The sequence below is a fragment of the Leucoraja erinacea genome, chromosome 31 (genome assembly GCF_028641065.1).
Source record: "Leucoraja erinacea ecotype New England chromosome 31, Leri_hhj_1, whole genome shotgun sequence".
NCBI lineage: Eukaryota > Metazoa > Chordata > Chondrichthyes > Rajiformes > Rajidae > Leucoraja > Leucoraja erinaceus.
Window position 1 is genome coordinate 23647801 of NC_073407.1, and position 16638 is coordinate 23664438.

The following is a 16638-nucleotide window of genomic DNA, read 5'->3' on the forward strand; positions in this document are numbered from 1 at the left end:
AAACCTGCACGTCTTTGGAGCGTGGGAGGAAACCGGAGCACCCGGGGTAAACCCACACAGGTCACGGGGAGAACGTACAAACTCCGTACGGACAGCACCCGCGTTCAGGATCGAACCCAGGTCTCTGGCAGAGTAAAGCAGCAACTGTGCCACTGTGTCGCCCGATGTATAAACCATAAGTATTAGTTTACATGTGTTAACCAGCTAGCCACAATCTCCTGTTGCATTTGCACCCAACTATCGGGTCTAGGCGAGGTGGAGTAGGCTGGATCAACTTTCATTGCTTGTTGTAAAGTACGTGCACTGTGGTGAATGGAATCGTTCCCTTCGCCACAGGCGTTCCACCAGCCCGGCGTGAGGGCCTGAACATCGGGCCACCCGGGGCAGCGACTGCAGGTGCTCGGAAGGCCCCGACCACGGATGAACATCTGGGAAGATCGGAGGAGAGGCTGGCTGGACTATGGTGCCTTCCTCACCTTGGTGCCACTGTGTTGTGTTGTGTTGTGGACTTTCTGTGTTTGTGCTTTTTTTTTAAATTCTATTTTTTTTAAAATATGTTTTAATATTTATTATTTATTTAATTTTATGATACTGACTGTAAAGGGAAATTCATTTTGTTGTCTCTAATTGAGACAATGACAATAAATTTGAATACAATACAATCGAAAGTTATCGGGTTCTAGATAACACCATGTATCGTTGAAAGTATGCTCCTGTCCACACCGATGTTTTTGGTTCCAGGCAAATTTCTAGGAAATTAACATCAAAATCGATGAAAGGTTTCTATATTTTTTTCTCATGAATGCATATTTAAAATATATATATATTTAAAAACATTATAAATAATTTATTTTCTTGGTTTTTTTCCCTTCAAATTTTGAAAGTATTAAATGTTGGTCAAATGTTGGTAGAATCTGATCAAAATTAGCTCAAAAGGATCATAGATGGGCCCATTTTTTTGATGCTGTGGTATTTTGTTATAATTTAATATCTTTCAAATTTGGCCAACCCATGTCACAAGTTGATACCCAAATTTATGGACACACCATATATATGCACATACACACACATATACACACACACATATACACACACATATATGCACACACACATATACACACACACATATATACACACACACATATACACACACACAAATATACACATATACACACACACATATATGCACACACACATATATACACACACACACACACACACACACACACACACAGGCACACACATACATACACACATATATATACACACACATACACACACACACACCCACACACACACACATATATATATATATACATGTGTACATATACTGAACTTTTCTTCTCGTTTTCATTATATTGTTTACAGTGTATTATGTTTACATATTTACAGGAATTCTCTGTCACAGAGGGCAGTGGAGGCCAATTCACTGGATGAAATTAAGAGAGAGTTAGATAGAGCTCTCGGGGCTAGTGGAATCAAGGGATATGGGGAGAAGGCAGGCATGGGTTATTGATTGTGAACGATCAGCCATGATCACAATGAATGGCGGTGCTGGCTCAAAAGGCCAAAGGGCCTCCTCCTGCATCTATTTTCTACGTTTCTATGTTGTGCTGCTGCAAGTAAGAATGCCATTGTTCTATCTGGGACACATGACAATAAAACACACTTGACTCTTGACAGCCTTCTCAGATGCAACATTAATGTTTGCCAACAGCGATGCCCCGTGTATACAGCAAGTGCAGTCGCAACGTTTAAGCAGGTACTGAAACATAGTTTGAGAAACATTTGGACGGGTACATTGCAGAGGCCAGGTTCAGAGGGATATGGGCCAAACGCAGGCAGGTGGGTGGGGCGAGTGTAGATGGGACGTTGGCCAGTGTGGGCAAATTGGGCCGAGGGGCCTGTTTCCACGCTACAAGACTCTACGACTCTCTGACTCCATATCACTGCACAAAAAAAAAACCCAGCAGTTGGCACCATATGACTGTATTTCCAATTACAAAGGTTTAATGAAGCAAGAGCTGTCATCAAACCATTATCACAAAACCAACAAAGGGATTTAATCATTGCCTTGAATGACATTACAACTACAATCATCACAATGCACTAATTTGGTATAAATATAAAGTACTCCAGCACTTTACATAAATAGAGTCAGCTACTCATGGTTTCTATGCGGTTGCCGTGCTCACAAAAGTAATGTCAGATTAATAATAGTAAATGACTGTGTTTGTGTGACCAGACTCATCCTGTCAAACCTTGTAATACGCTCTGCCAGAGGTGCGGGTGAATGATGGGAAAATCAATTACTTTCACATGTAGACCTCCCATTGTGAAACGAGACCGGTGTAGAATGTTATCAATGATGATGAAAGCTTCAATTCCTCAAAGCTAACGCTAGATCCGCTCAGCAGTTTTACCTTAATGCCATTTGTATCAAGCGGAATTAGACATAAAATAACATTGATCAAGAGTCAGGGGCGTCACGGTGGCGCAGCGGTAGAGTTGCTGCCTGAAAGCCGTGTCCCACGGTATGAGTTCATTCCAAGAGGTCTCCCGAGTTTTAAAAAAAATCAAACTCGTGATAAGCACGGAGAATGAACGTAGCGGGTATGTCGAAGCTCGGGGACGTCTCTTAGCGGCTCGTAACGCTAACGGCAGGTACTCGGGAAGACTCGCTAATGGCAGGTAAGCACGGGAAGATTTTTCAACATGTTGAAAAATGTCCACGAGAGCCGACGAGCGGCCATTACCGTAAATCTCCGAGTTCGAATCAGGGCGAACTCGGGAGAGCTCTTGGAATGAACTCGTACCGTGGGACAGGGTTATTACAGTGCTTACTGTGCCAGAGACACGGGTTCGATCCTGACTACGGGTGCTATCCGTACGGAGTTCGTACATTCTCCCCGTGACCTGCCTGGGTTTTCTCCGGGTGCTCCAGTTTCAATAGACAATAGATTATAGGTGCAGGAATAGGCCATTCGGCCCTTCGAGCCAGCACCACCATTCAATGTGACCATGGCTGATCATCCGTGTTTCAGTATTCAGTACCCCGTTCCTGCCTTCGTACCATGTTCCCTGACTCTGCTATCTTTAAGAGCTCTATCTAACTCTCTATTGAAAGCATCCAATGAATTGGCCTCCACAGCCTTCTGAGGCAGAGAATTCCACAGAGTCACAACTCTCTGGGTAAAAACGTTTTTCCTCATCTCCGTTCTAAATGGCCGACCTCTTACTCTTAAACTGTGGCCCCGGGTTCTGGACTCCCCCAACATCGGGAACATGGATTCTTCCTCCCACACTCCAAAAACATGCAGGCATGTGGGAGTAGTGGAGATGGGACATGTTGGTTGGCATGGGCAAGTTGGGCCGAAGGGCCAGTTCCCACGCTGCATGACTGTTATTTAACACACTAGGGACAATTTACAGAATTCAATGAGCCTATTAACCATTCCTGCACATCTTTGGAATGTGGGAGGAAACCAGAGAAAACCCACTTGGTCAAGGGGAGAACGCACAAACTTCGTACAGCCACCACCCGTAGTCAAGATCGAACCCGGATCTCTGGCGCTTTGAGGCAGCGACTCTACCGCTGCGCAACAAGCTACCCAGGTGGAATATCAAACATGAACCGTATTCCACCCCAAAACAAAGTGTAACCTTAGAGGTGATGCAAATGTTTTCTGCCCTTTTTATAATGCAGAGCAGTCACACAAACCAGTCTTGTAATAATGCCTGAGGATTCTGGTGCACACCGTGTTCAAATTGTACATTGATTTTCACAGTGGCCATTGAAAAAGGGGAAAAAGGCTGCTCGTCAATAACCTTGCACAAGCATACTTGTTTAAAGCTGGTTTCCTTATTGATCTCAGTCCAATGACTTCCATCGCTTGGAGCCAAATGGAACCTTTTAAACAAAATCAGAAATACTAATTCGGGCCGCACGGTGGCACAGCGGTAGAGTTGCTGCTTTACAGCACCAGAGACACGGGTTCGATCCTGACTATGGGTGCGGTTTGTATAGCCTTTGTACGTTCTCCCCGTGACCTGCGTGGGTTTTCGGCAGGTGCCCAGGTTTCCTCCCACGCTGCAAAAAGGAGCATAAGAGGAAAATTGGCTTGGTATAATTGTAAATTGTCCCGAGTGTGTGTGGGTTAGTGCTAGTGTGTGGGGATCACTGGTCGGCGCGGACTCGGTGGGTCAAAGGGCTGTAGTTTACAGATAAAGTGCAGAAACAGGCCATTTGGCCCACCGAGTCCATGCCGACTAGCGATCCCCGCACACTATCACTATCCTACACACACTAGGGACAATTTACATTGTATCAAGCCAATTAACCTACAAACCTGTATGTCTTTGGAGTGTGGGAGGAAAGCGAAGATCTCGGAGAAAACCTACATGCAAACTCCGTACAGACAGCACTGGAAGTCGGGATCGAACCTGGGTCTCTAGTAGCAACTCTAGGCAGCAACTCTATCTCTGTGGCACCATTCCGCACAGTTATTAAGAATAAAGAATCTTGCACAGTGGATTGAAGACGACTCAGAGCTCAGGAAACAACGAGCATTCAGTGTTAAAGCAATGAAATTCAACAAATCTTGCTTGCTTGCGATGTGTTTAAAGCCTCTGTCCCACTGCACGAGGTAATTCAGGAGTTCTTCCGAGTTTTCCCCTGATCCGAACTGGGAGAATGCCCGCAGCGGGTCCGTAGGAGTTCGTGGATGTCTCGTAGCGGCTCGTAATGCTAACGGTAGGTACTCGGGACATCTGGTAAACCTGTGACGTTTTTTCCATCCATGTAAAAAATGTCCACGAGTAAAAAAATACTCGTGATGAAAAAAAATTGTTACTTTTTACTCGTAACGAGACATCCATGAACTCCTACGGACCCGCTGCGGGCATTGTCCGAGTTCAAATCAGGGGAAAACTCGGGAGAACTCTTGATTTACCTCATACAGTAGGACAGGGGCTTAACAGTTCACTCCTGTATAGAACAATATTTTGTGCAGAAAATAGAGAGTGTTCAATCATTTGTTGCTGATTTATATTCTCACAAAGTAATCATGCACTTTTGTAGCAACCAATTATTAGCAGGTTCCAGTGCAGCATGAGCACTTTTAAATGTCAACCCATAATAATAAATAAAATGACAAATTTGTTCAGAGTGCAAGCTCTAAGTCGGAACGACATTTATCTTCGCAGCAATCAGAAGATTTGCTGGTGACAGACTTGATAAGTTAAAATGAACGACTTTGCACAATAAACCAACAATGACCTTTACCATCTCTTAAGAAACACTTACATTGACTCAACTTCCACAGTCATTTGCAAAGCAGCAAAGCTCTGATCTTATCAAAAAGTAGTTTAGAGACATGGCGTGGAAACAGGCCCTTCGGCCCACCGATCCCGCCCCGACCAGCGATCACCCTGTAACACTCTCCTTCACACGAGGGATAATTTACAATTTTTACCAAAGCCATTTAACCTGCAAACATGTAGAGAGGGAAAGATAGATCAGCCATGATTGAATGGCGGAGTAGACTTGATGGGCCGAATGGCCTAATTCTGCTCCTAGAACCTACTTATAAGAAATTTACAGGACGCTACGTGAATAGTAAAATGTCAAGATATTCTAACACTCAAAGGGGTTAAATTCAATGCAAAACAAACCTCATCTCTCACACTTAAAAGGCAAAATTACCCTTCAGTTTTATTGATGGCATTCCAAAGCAGACAATATGGGATAAGGTGCTTTCGACATGAATCCCTTTAAATGAAATATGAGCTTACGGAGAAGTTTAAATGCCGAGCAAATGCATGCGAAAGACAAAATGAGAGTTAGCAGAGAAAAATATTTATGTTTAACAATAGTTGATGAAGACCTGGGTGTCCTTGCACACATATCAATGAAAATTAACATGAGTTCAGTTTAGTTTAGAGATACAGCACGGAAACAGGCCCTTCGGCCCACCATCCACACAGACCAGCAATTCCCGCACATTGATACTATCCCCCACACACACTAGGGACAATTTACACATAAACTAAGCCAATTAGCCTACAAATCTGTACATCTTTGGAGTGTGGGAGTAAACCAAAGGTCTTGGAGAAAACCCACGCGGGTCATGGGGAGAACGTGCAAACTCTGTACAGACAGCGCCCGTGGTCTCTGGCGTTGAAAGTGCTGCAAGGCAGCAACTCTACTGCTGCGCCACCAATTAGAAAGGCAAATATTATGTATGTCTTTATTACAAGTGGATTTGATTGTAACACTTTTACACGCTAGAGGCAGGAAACATGTTCCTGATGTTGGGGGAATGTGGAACCAGGAACCACAGTTTAAGAATAAGGGGTAGACCATTTAGAATGGAGGTGAGGAAAACCTTTTTCACCCAGAGAGTTGTGAATCTGTGGAATTCTCTGCCTCAGAAGGCAGTGGAGGCCAATTCTCTGGATACTTTCAACAGAGAGTTAGGTGGAGCTCTTAAAGATAGCGGAGTCAGGGGATATGGGGAGAAGGCAGGAACGGTGTACTGAATGTGGATGATCAGAGTGAATGGCGGTGCTGGGTCGAAGGGCTGAATGGCCTACTCCTCCACCTATTGTCTATTGTCTATTGTCCATTCATTTACACAAACCCCTACCGAGAACATAAATTGAATATTTTATTGATATTAGTTTATTACGAAGATCATAAGTGATAGGAGTAGCATTAGGCCACTCGGCCCATCACGTCTGCTCCACCATTCAATCATGGCTGATCTATCTCTCCCTCCTAACCCCATTCTCCTGCCTTCTCCCCATAACCCCTGACACCTGTGACATGTTATCCAGGCAAGTCATGCCGTACGTGAGTACAGCAGGGAAAATAAAAAGAGTGCAGAATCCACTATTAAAGAGAAAGAGCAGGATTTTAAAAAAACTGCAAAGGCTGTAGAGGGGTCAATGGGAAGATCAGAAATTCATCCTCCGTGCATTGACATCAACAATCCTCATCAGGATAAGCCATTTGTAGAAAAAAACAACATCTGAATAATAACGTCTGAAGAAAGGTTTCGACCCGAAACGTTGCCTATGTCCTTCGCTCCATAGATGCTGCCTCACCCGCTGAGTTTCTCCAGCATTTTTGTCCACCATCTGAATAATAAATACAGTTTTTGATGAGCATTTATGGTTGAAAAGTACTGGAGGGCCCTGAATGATATTGAGTTTCATTGCTCTTTATGAAAAGAGATGAGTATGATCTAACTGTTTCTTAAACGTTGCAATAGTCCCTGCCTCAACCATCTGCTCTGGCAGTTCGTTCCATGCACCCACCACCCTTTGTGTGAAAAGGTTACCACTCAGATTCCTATTAAATCTTTTCCCCTTCACCTCAAACCTATTTAGCCCTGAAAGATGTATGAATTGCTAAATCAGTTCCAGCTCTTGCTCCAAAATAAGATATAAATTGTTGTCTGTTTTTACATGCATACATTTGTGTGAAAACAAAAAAACCCAATACTAATCTATGCAAAGGAACACTCAACACTCAAGATGGATACAAAAATGCTGGAGTAATTCAGCGGGACAGGCAGCATCGCTGGAGAGGAATGGGTGATGTTTCGGGTCGAGACCCTTCTTCAGACGTAAAACGTCAACCATTCCTTCTCTCCAGAGATGTTGCCTCTCCCGCTGGGTTACTCCAGCATTCCGTGTCTATCTTCAGTGTAAACCAGCATCTGTAGTTTTTACACTAAACACTCAAATACAGTTTGACAGATTCACTGTGTTAGAAATACAACTTCAATAAAGAAAAATCTCATTGAGTAGGCAGACTAATCTAGTAATTTTTTTCTTGTCAAGGTGTCTGTCACATATTTGCTGCATGAAAGTATTTTTGTCAGAGTTTCTGTGCGGATTACTTTGATCAGATTCAGTATCTGACTCAACCTCTCCGTCTGTTGAATAGTGTGTCGGGAGGAACTGCAGATGCTGGTTTAAACCAAAGATAGACACAAAATGCTGGAGTAACTCAGCGGGACAGCCATGATCACATTGAATGGCAGTGCTGGCTCAAAGGGCCGAATGGCCTACTCTTGCATCTATTGTCTATTGTCTATTGACCAGCTATCCTCACATACTAACACTGTCCTACACACACTAGGCACAATTTACACATACACCAGACCAATTAACCTACATACCTGCACGTTTTTGGAGTAAACATGTTTCGAGATTAACATGCTTCCTATGGAAAAAGCCTGATCTACACACACAATGCAACATGCAAACATATGTTGACCCATCTCCAATGGGTGTTTTTATTGAGTATGAAACAGGGCTGTTCAATTACAGCAGTTTTCAAAATGTTTGTAGAGCTAAAAGCACTTCATAAGTTCAGGCATTCCAGCAGTAGAATTAGGCCATTCGACCCATCAAATCTACTCTGCCATTCAATCGTGGCTGATCTATCTTTCCCTCTCAACCCCATTCTCCTGCATTCTCCCTAGAGCCCCTGACACCTGTACTAATCAAAGAATCTATCAATCTCCGCCTTAAAAATATCCTTTGACTTGGCCTCCACAGCCGTCTGTGGCAATGAAACTTCTCTTCAAGAAACAAATAATGGTGGACTGATCTGGTGTCTCAGGTGATGATGGGACATAGATCCTGACTGTATCTGATACAGCATACACCCTGAACAGCTAATGGATCCACTCTGGCTGATATGAGAACAGTACTGCATTGACCTCCGCTAAAAGCTATAATTGACACTGCTGCATCAATGAGTGTGATTGCAAGCAGCACTTATAAGCTATTATCCACCAAAGCAGCAATTGAGGTCCAGATTGTTGCTTATAGATCTCTAAATCAAGTCAATTTTCTGTCAAAGTGTTCAAAATTCGCTGTCAAAGCCCAGAAGTGGACTTGGAAAGCTCACACCCCATGCATTAGGACGCATGATGAGAAATTAAACTGCTCATCGCATTTGTTTTAGCACTTTGCAACGAGAAATAAATTTAACTCAATTGCTCTGGCAAACCATTTCCAGAGGAAACATATCAATCTGGAAATGGCTTTCTGTCATGGATCGCCCTTGTTATGCTGACGTGATTTCAGCACTGGGCTGTGGAGAGTGTGTGCAAAGGAACTGCAGATGCCGGTTTACACCGCAAGATAGACACAAAAAAGCTGGAGTACCTCAGCGGGTCAGGCAGCATCTCTGATGACAATGGATAGGCGACGTTTCGGGTTGGAACCCTTCTTCAGACTGAAAGCTAGAGCAGGATAGAACCATACTGGTCCGGCAACAGATGGCCTTTGGGGAGGGTGGAGTCCACAATGGCCCAGTGTTGGCTGGGGAAGGTGTGCTAAAGACAAGGATTCAAGGGTGGGAACAGTGGAACGAGTAGGATGACTAGGGAGTGGGAGAAGCAAGAATGAATTGAAATCAACATTCATACAGCTGGGGTGAAGCTACCCAAGCCAAGTGTGGGGTGCTGTTCCTCCACTTTGGGTGTGACTTCACTATGACGGTGAAGGAGGCCCAGGGCGGAACAGCCAGTATGAGAATGTAATGTAGGACTCATGTCATCTCTTGCCCAGAGTACGTGAATCGAGGACCAGGGGACACAGGTTTAAGGTGAAGTCAAAAACGATTTAATAGGAATCTGGGGGGTAACTTTTCCACACAAAAGGTGGCGGGTGTGTGGAACGAGCTGCCAGAGGAGGTAGTTGAGGCTGGGACTGGATATCCCAGCGTTTAAGAAGCAATTAGACAGGTACATGGATTTGACAGGTTTGGAGGGATATGGGCCAAACGCGGGCAGGTGGGACTAGTGTAGATAGGAGATGTTAGCTGGTATGGATAAGATGGGCCGAAGGGCTTGTCTCCACACTGTATCACTCCATCACTGTAATTGGGCAATTAATAGTTTGCCGAATTGGACAAAATTTGGGCCGAAGTGCCTGTTTTCATGGTTTATCTCGTCACTGCTCTGTCACAGCACATGCCCCGGATGAAACGCAGCACAATTCCCTTAGACTGGAAGCAAAGCAAATGGGGGGGAAAAAAATAATTTTGACAATGTCGAAAAAACAGTTTCCAGCTTTTTCTTTTAGAGCCGTCAGTGTTAATATAACTGGCACCTGCCTCTTGATTACTATTATCACTTGGGAAATTTAGCAGAAAAATTCCCCGCTGCTAGATCTCACAGACAGCAGTGATACTCCGTTCCACTGATGTTAGTTGAAAGGCAAATACTGAAGAGGGCAGGGAGAATGCTTCTCTTCACAATGGTGCCTTTACTGTTCATCTGAGAGAACAGGAGAGACTGCAAACTGTTACGTTTAAGAAAGAACTGCAGATGCTGGAAAACGGAAGGTAGACAAAAATGCTGGAGAAACTCAGCGGGTGAGGCAGCATCTATGGAGCGAAGGAAATAGGTGACATTTCGGGTCAAGACCCGAAATGTCGCCTATTTCCTTCGCTCCATAGATGCTGCCCCACCCACTGAATTTCTCCAGCATTTTTGTCTACCAGCAAAATATTACTTTATAAGGCACTGAATGATCTAGGGCCAAAATACGTTTCTGATCTTCCGCTACATTATGAACCATCCAGACCCCTGAGGTCGTCTGCGACAGGTCTGCTTTCAGTCCCCAGAGTCAGAACTACACATGGAGAAGCAGCGTTTAGTTTTTATGCACCACATATATGGAAAAAACTTCCAGGAAAATGCTGGTCCGCTCCAACTCTCTGTTCGTTTAAATCGGGGCGGAAGACTTTTCTATTTGGTGCTGCTTTTGATTACTTTTAACTTTAGTTAAATTAAATAATTATTCATTTCTAACACTGCACTGTCATTTTCATTCGTGTATTTTATATGCATTATTCTATTTTAGCTTTTTTAAATTTTCTATGCTCTTTAATGACTTTTTAATCACTTTTGATAGCTTTTTAATGCTTTGTGCAAAGCACTTTCAATTGCCTTGTTACTGAAATGTGCTATATAAATAAACTTGCTTGCTTGCAGTTCAATATGTCAATACAAAGGCATTTCTTCTGGCCGAGATTTTGGGCTTATTCTTCAGACTGTGGTGAGAGTGCTTCCACTCACTTGAATGAAATCTGAGATCGAAAGTGAAAGGATCAGTCACGAGGAGAAGTAAAATCCTCGGTCAGCTTGCGAAAGAACAGGGGATCATGGATGGAGACCGCACAGCCCATCGAGTTTGTGCTAGCCCTTTGCGAGAGCACCATATTGCAGCTCCAATGCCTTCTCCCCAAGAACATAAAAAACTCCTCGCTTTCAGGTGTTCATCGAACTTCCTATTGAACACAGTAATTGAACGTGTGTGCGAAGGAACTGCAGATGCTGGTTTACACTGAAGATCGACACTAAAGGGCGAGTACTGGCCCAGTGCCGTCAAACGCACATCATATGTTAACCCACTCATTCCCGCGATCGTTCTTGTAAACCTCCTCTGGACCCTAGATCTACTGCTTAACAGCGCCAGGGACCTGGGTTCAAACCTGACTACGGGTGCTGTCTGCACAGAGTTTGTACGTTCTCCCCGTGACCTGCATGGATTTTCTCCGAGATCTTTGGTTTCCTCCCACATTCCAGTTTTATAGGTTAATTGGCTTGCTATAAATGTAAAATTGTCCCTAGTGTGTGCAGGGCAATGTTAGTGTGCGGGGGTCGCTGGTCGGCGCGGACTCGGTGGGCCAAAGGGCCTATTTCCGCGCTGTATCTCTAAATTTAATCCAGAGTGGAGGAAATGGTAGAATACGATACAATGATTATGTTTAAGAGGAATTTAGACGGACATTAAAATAAGGAAGGCACAGAGGGGTACAGCACTAATCTGAATCAGTGGGATTAGTGTAGATGGCCATCAAGTTTGGGATGGGTGTGATGTGCTGAAGAGCCATTATATGTGCTGTACAACTCAATTCCTCCACAAATCTATTTGTCTTAATTTTAATGGCAATGATTCAGGTAGACACATGTATTAATCACTATTTACAATCCATGGAAGATTTATAGGTAACGTTTCCTGTTTCATACGAGGAATATTATCCATCACACTCGGAAATGGGATTGCATCTGGAGTTCCAGATTCAGGGACAGTTCCTTCCCAGCTGTTATCAGGCAACTGAACCATCCTACCAACAACCAGAGAGCAGTCCTGAACTACGATCTACCTCATTTGGGGACCCTCGGACTATCCTTGATCGGACTTTGCTGGCTTTACCTTGCACTCAACGTTATTCCCTTCTTGTGTATCTGTACACTTTGGATGGCTTGATTGTGATCATGTATTGTCATTCTGCTGACTACATTGCCCACAACAAAAGCTTTTCACTGCACCTTGGTACACGTGACAATAAACTAAAATAAACTGAACTTATAGTTTTGGACCAGAAAGTGAACAACAAGCAAATGTTCACAAGGTAATTCAAAGCTGTGTCAGAACACTTTAATAAGATTAATTGATTTTCTCTCCTCCCCATCTTCATTGGTCAAGTTCACCAGCATTTTGCAGTACAGCCCTTGGTACTTAACATTGCTACCTTGACCTAAACATAGTTTCACTGTAGTTCAAAATAAATGTTGCTGCTCAGTTTTCAACAAAATATCTTTTTTTGTTAACCTTAGGCATTGAGTGGATTGCATGAAAATACATCCAAGGGTTTTGATGTTAACAGTATAAGTAATGGTGTCATTTGATGTGAGGGTTTGCCATCACTGACTTCAATGATAAGAGAAAACAATGTCACATTCGTGCCAACACTCAGTTCCAGATCAAAACTAACAAAGCCAGTGAATGTTTAGCCTTCAAACACAATTTTCCACTGCAGCTTCGGGCCGAAAGCTGCATGAAAGACAACGGGCAGCACGGTGGCACAGCGGTAGAGTTGCTGCCTCACAGCGCCAGAGATCCGGGTTCAATCCTGACTACTCGCACAGTCTTTTACACAGTTTGTACGTTCTCCCCGTGACTGCGTGGGTTTTCCCCCAGATCTTCGGTTTCCAAAGACATAGAGATTGTAGGTTAATTGGCTTGGTGTAGGTGTAAATTGTCCCTAGTGTGTGTAGGGTAATGTTAGTTTGTGGGGATCGCTGGTCGGTGCAGACTCGGTGGGCCGAAGGTCCTGTTTCCGCATTGTATCTCTAAACTAAACTAAACTAAACAGTTATACCAATGCCATAGGAATTAAAATCAAACAAATCAATCAAACTTCAGATGTTGGTTAGATAGACTGAAGGTAGATACAAAATGCTGGAGTAACTCAGCGGGTCAGGCAGCATCTCTGGAGAAAAGGAATAGGTGACTTTACAAGTTGGGACCCTTCTTCAGTCTGACCCTTCTGTCCCGACCTGAAACGTCACCCATCCTTTTTCGCCAGAGATGTTGCCTGACCTGCTGAGTTACTCCAGCACTTTGTGTCGATCTTCGATGTGAAACTCGAATTTGTTTGTGTGACTCATTTTGACTGGATGCATCTTAGTTTTTAGTTTAGTTTAGAGACACAGCATGGATACAGACCTTTCGGCCCACAGAGTCTGCGCCACCCAATGAACCTATAAACCTGCACGTCTTTGGAGTGTGGGATGAAACTGGAGCACCCGGAGAAAACCCACGCAGGTCACGGGGAGGAAGTACAAACTCCGTACAGACAGCACCCGTAGTCAGGATCGAACCCGGGTCTCTGGCGCAATAAGGCAGCAACTCTAGGGTGGCGAATCTGTGGAATTCGTTGCCACAGAAGGCCGTCAATGGATATTTTTAAGACAGAGATAGATAAATTCTTGGTGTCAGGAGTTATGGGAAGAAGGCATGAGAATGGGGTAAGGAGGGAGAGATGGATCAGCCATGATTGAATGGCGGAGTAGACTTGATGGGCCGAATGGCCTAATTCTGTTACTTTCACTTATGAATTGCTGAACTCTACCGCTGCGCCACTGTGCTGCCCATCTCTAGAACATTACCCCCCTCCCCCCAACACCTTTGTTCAAGATTGTTATCAACATGAAACCACCAGTTCTCGAATACTCATAACGTCGCCACACCAGCAGGAAGGTCCTCTCAAATTATAACCTAATGTGTCCCATCCTTATCTGTCAGAAAGGTGCTGAGCTGACTCAGATGCCAGGAGTCATTAGCAGGTGATGCTTCAAGCTTCACCCATGAACGCACCCCCGATAACCTCCATAATCTACATGTTTTGTTGAGCAAGTGAGCAGAAATATGTCTGAAAAAGTATTTATTATGTATCGCAGGATTACATTCTCCCCGCACGACTTAATCTCCTGCCAGTTCTAATCACTTCATGGACTGCTGAACCCTAATGCACAACACGCTTATTACTGCGAGCTTGCGGCACTGTCTCACTAGTTTAGATTGTCATTCACACATCAGCCAAGAGCTCAGCCGGGATTTGAATGGTGCTGAAGTTCTGTGCGTTAATGCTCTCCTCAATATCCAGCATATAATGCAGCATTAGAGTGATCTACCGGGGACAAATCAATTGATTTTTTTCAGCTTTTGTGATGTATCCGCTGTAGTAAATTACAAGTGTTCAAAATGACCCCAGTGCCGTCTGTAAATTGAACCAGCGGAGTCGAGCGCTAGCTACAATTATTTCAAGGGCACTGGGAGGGCAATGCGCGAGTCTGTTTCGCAAGGCCTCCCCTGACTCCTCACCAGAATTAATCGGAAATGAATTATTACAAGGCAACGCTAATTCAATGTAAGTTGGAATTACCGACGAAGGCTGAAATTGCCCCTGCTCTCATATCCCAGCCTGCTCTCGCTGCCTCCCGAGAAATGGACTAATCAATGTTAATCGACACCAGGTCTTGTTCCGACAATCCATTATGTCTTCCTCACACAACATGTCAACAAAATCAATCAGCTACAACAAAAGTCTTGATGGAATACATTTCATGCGCCCAGCTCAGACAGCTGCTGGGCCGATTCTCCGCAGATTTCGAGAGCAACGTCCTCGTGGGGGGGGCGACTGGGATCCAATTGAGGGGATGGACGTTGGCTGATGGAGATGAGTGATTGAACAATTTCCAAGAGAAAGGGCAAACGGTAATAAAGACGACTGTGAAAAAGTGGGTGTCTTCAAAGGCTCGCTGGAGATAGCCCCGCTCTTTGCGGATAAGTTCGTAGGTTCACAAGTCATTGGAGCAGAATTCGGCCCATCGAGTCTACTCCGCCATTCAATCATGGCTGATCTATCTTTCCCGACTCAATCCCATTCTCCTGCCTTCCACCCCGTAACCTTCGACACCCGTACTGATCAAGAATCTGTCAATCCCATTGACTTGGCCTGCACTGACGTCTGTGGCGATGAATTCCACAGATTCACCGCCCTCTGACTAAGAAAATTCTTCCTCATCTCCTTTCTAAAGGTATATCCTTTCATTCTGAGGCTATGCCCTCTGTTCGTAGACACCATCTGCACATCCATTCTATCCAGGCCTCTAATCAGTACGTTTCAACAAGGTACCCCCCTCATCCTTCTAAACTCATATTGTTAACTCATAAATGTTGATACCCATTGGTCAAACATCTAGTTTTGTAGTACTGGTAACTTCTTCCATTTATACTTTTGGAAGACTAAAACTATCATCGCCATTCTCCATTGCCTTACCCGACCTGCCTGAGCTACTATACTGAAAGTATCAACCAGGCAACACTAGATCTCTTGATATACATCTTCCCTAATTTTTTTCTTTCGATTTCCAAAAGAGCCAATTATTTATGCACCAGCAAGCAGTGCTGAACTACTATCTACCTCTTTGATGACCTTCGGATTATCCTTGATTGGACTTTGCTGCCTTTACCTTGCACTAAACGTTATTCCCTTATTGTGTGTCTAATACACTGTAAATGGCTCAATTATAAACATGTATTGTCTTTCTGCTGACTGTTTAGCACGCAACAAAAACCTGTTCACTGTACCTCGGGGCCTATCCTTGGTTCTAAAGGTTCTACTTACGGACACTCTTGCAGAGGAACAAGCTCCCCTAACACTGAATTCAAATGTCTGATGTGTGTGTGTTTTGACAAACAGCAAAACCAGTTTTCTTTCTCATCCTTTACAATTGTTTTTTTTCTGATCAGCCTTTTATGATTTTGATGCGATTCTTTACAAGACTGTCGGAGTTATCGTTACCATATAGAGTGGTTTTTGTGTATTTTCCGACATACAGATAAAATGATAAAAGCAGAACCCAGAGAAGGCCTGTAATCTTATTTTAATTGAAGACATCAGTACGGAGTTTGTACGTTCACCCCGAGACCTGCGTGGGTTTTCTCCGAGATCTTCAGTTTCCTCCCACACTCCAAAGGCGTATGGGTTTGCAGGCCAATTGGCTTGGTAAATGTAAAAATTGTCCCTAGTAGGTATAGGATAATGTTAATGTGCGGGAATCGCTGGTCCTTACGGACTCGGTGGGCCGAAAGGCCTGTTTCCGCGTTGTATCTCTAAACTAAACTAAACCTGGCATTGCAGATGCTGAAATCTTGAGCATAAAGTGCTGGTGGAACTCAGCGGGTCCGGTAGCATTTTAAGTTTATTTTCAGTTTAGTTTAGTTTAGAGATACAGAACGGAAACAATCTCTTTGGCC

At 43.9% G+C, this 16638-nt stretch overlaps 1 protein-coding gene across 1 annotated transcript in view; it reads right to left on the reverse strand.

Annotated features, from left to right (window-relative positions):
• Positions 1-16638, reverse strand: part of LOC129712119 (astrotactin-2-like) — an 863305-nt gene that overhangs the window by 397887 nt on the left and 448780 nt on the right.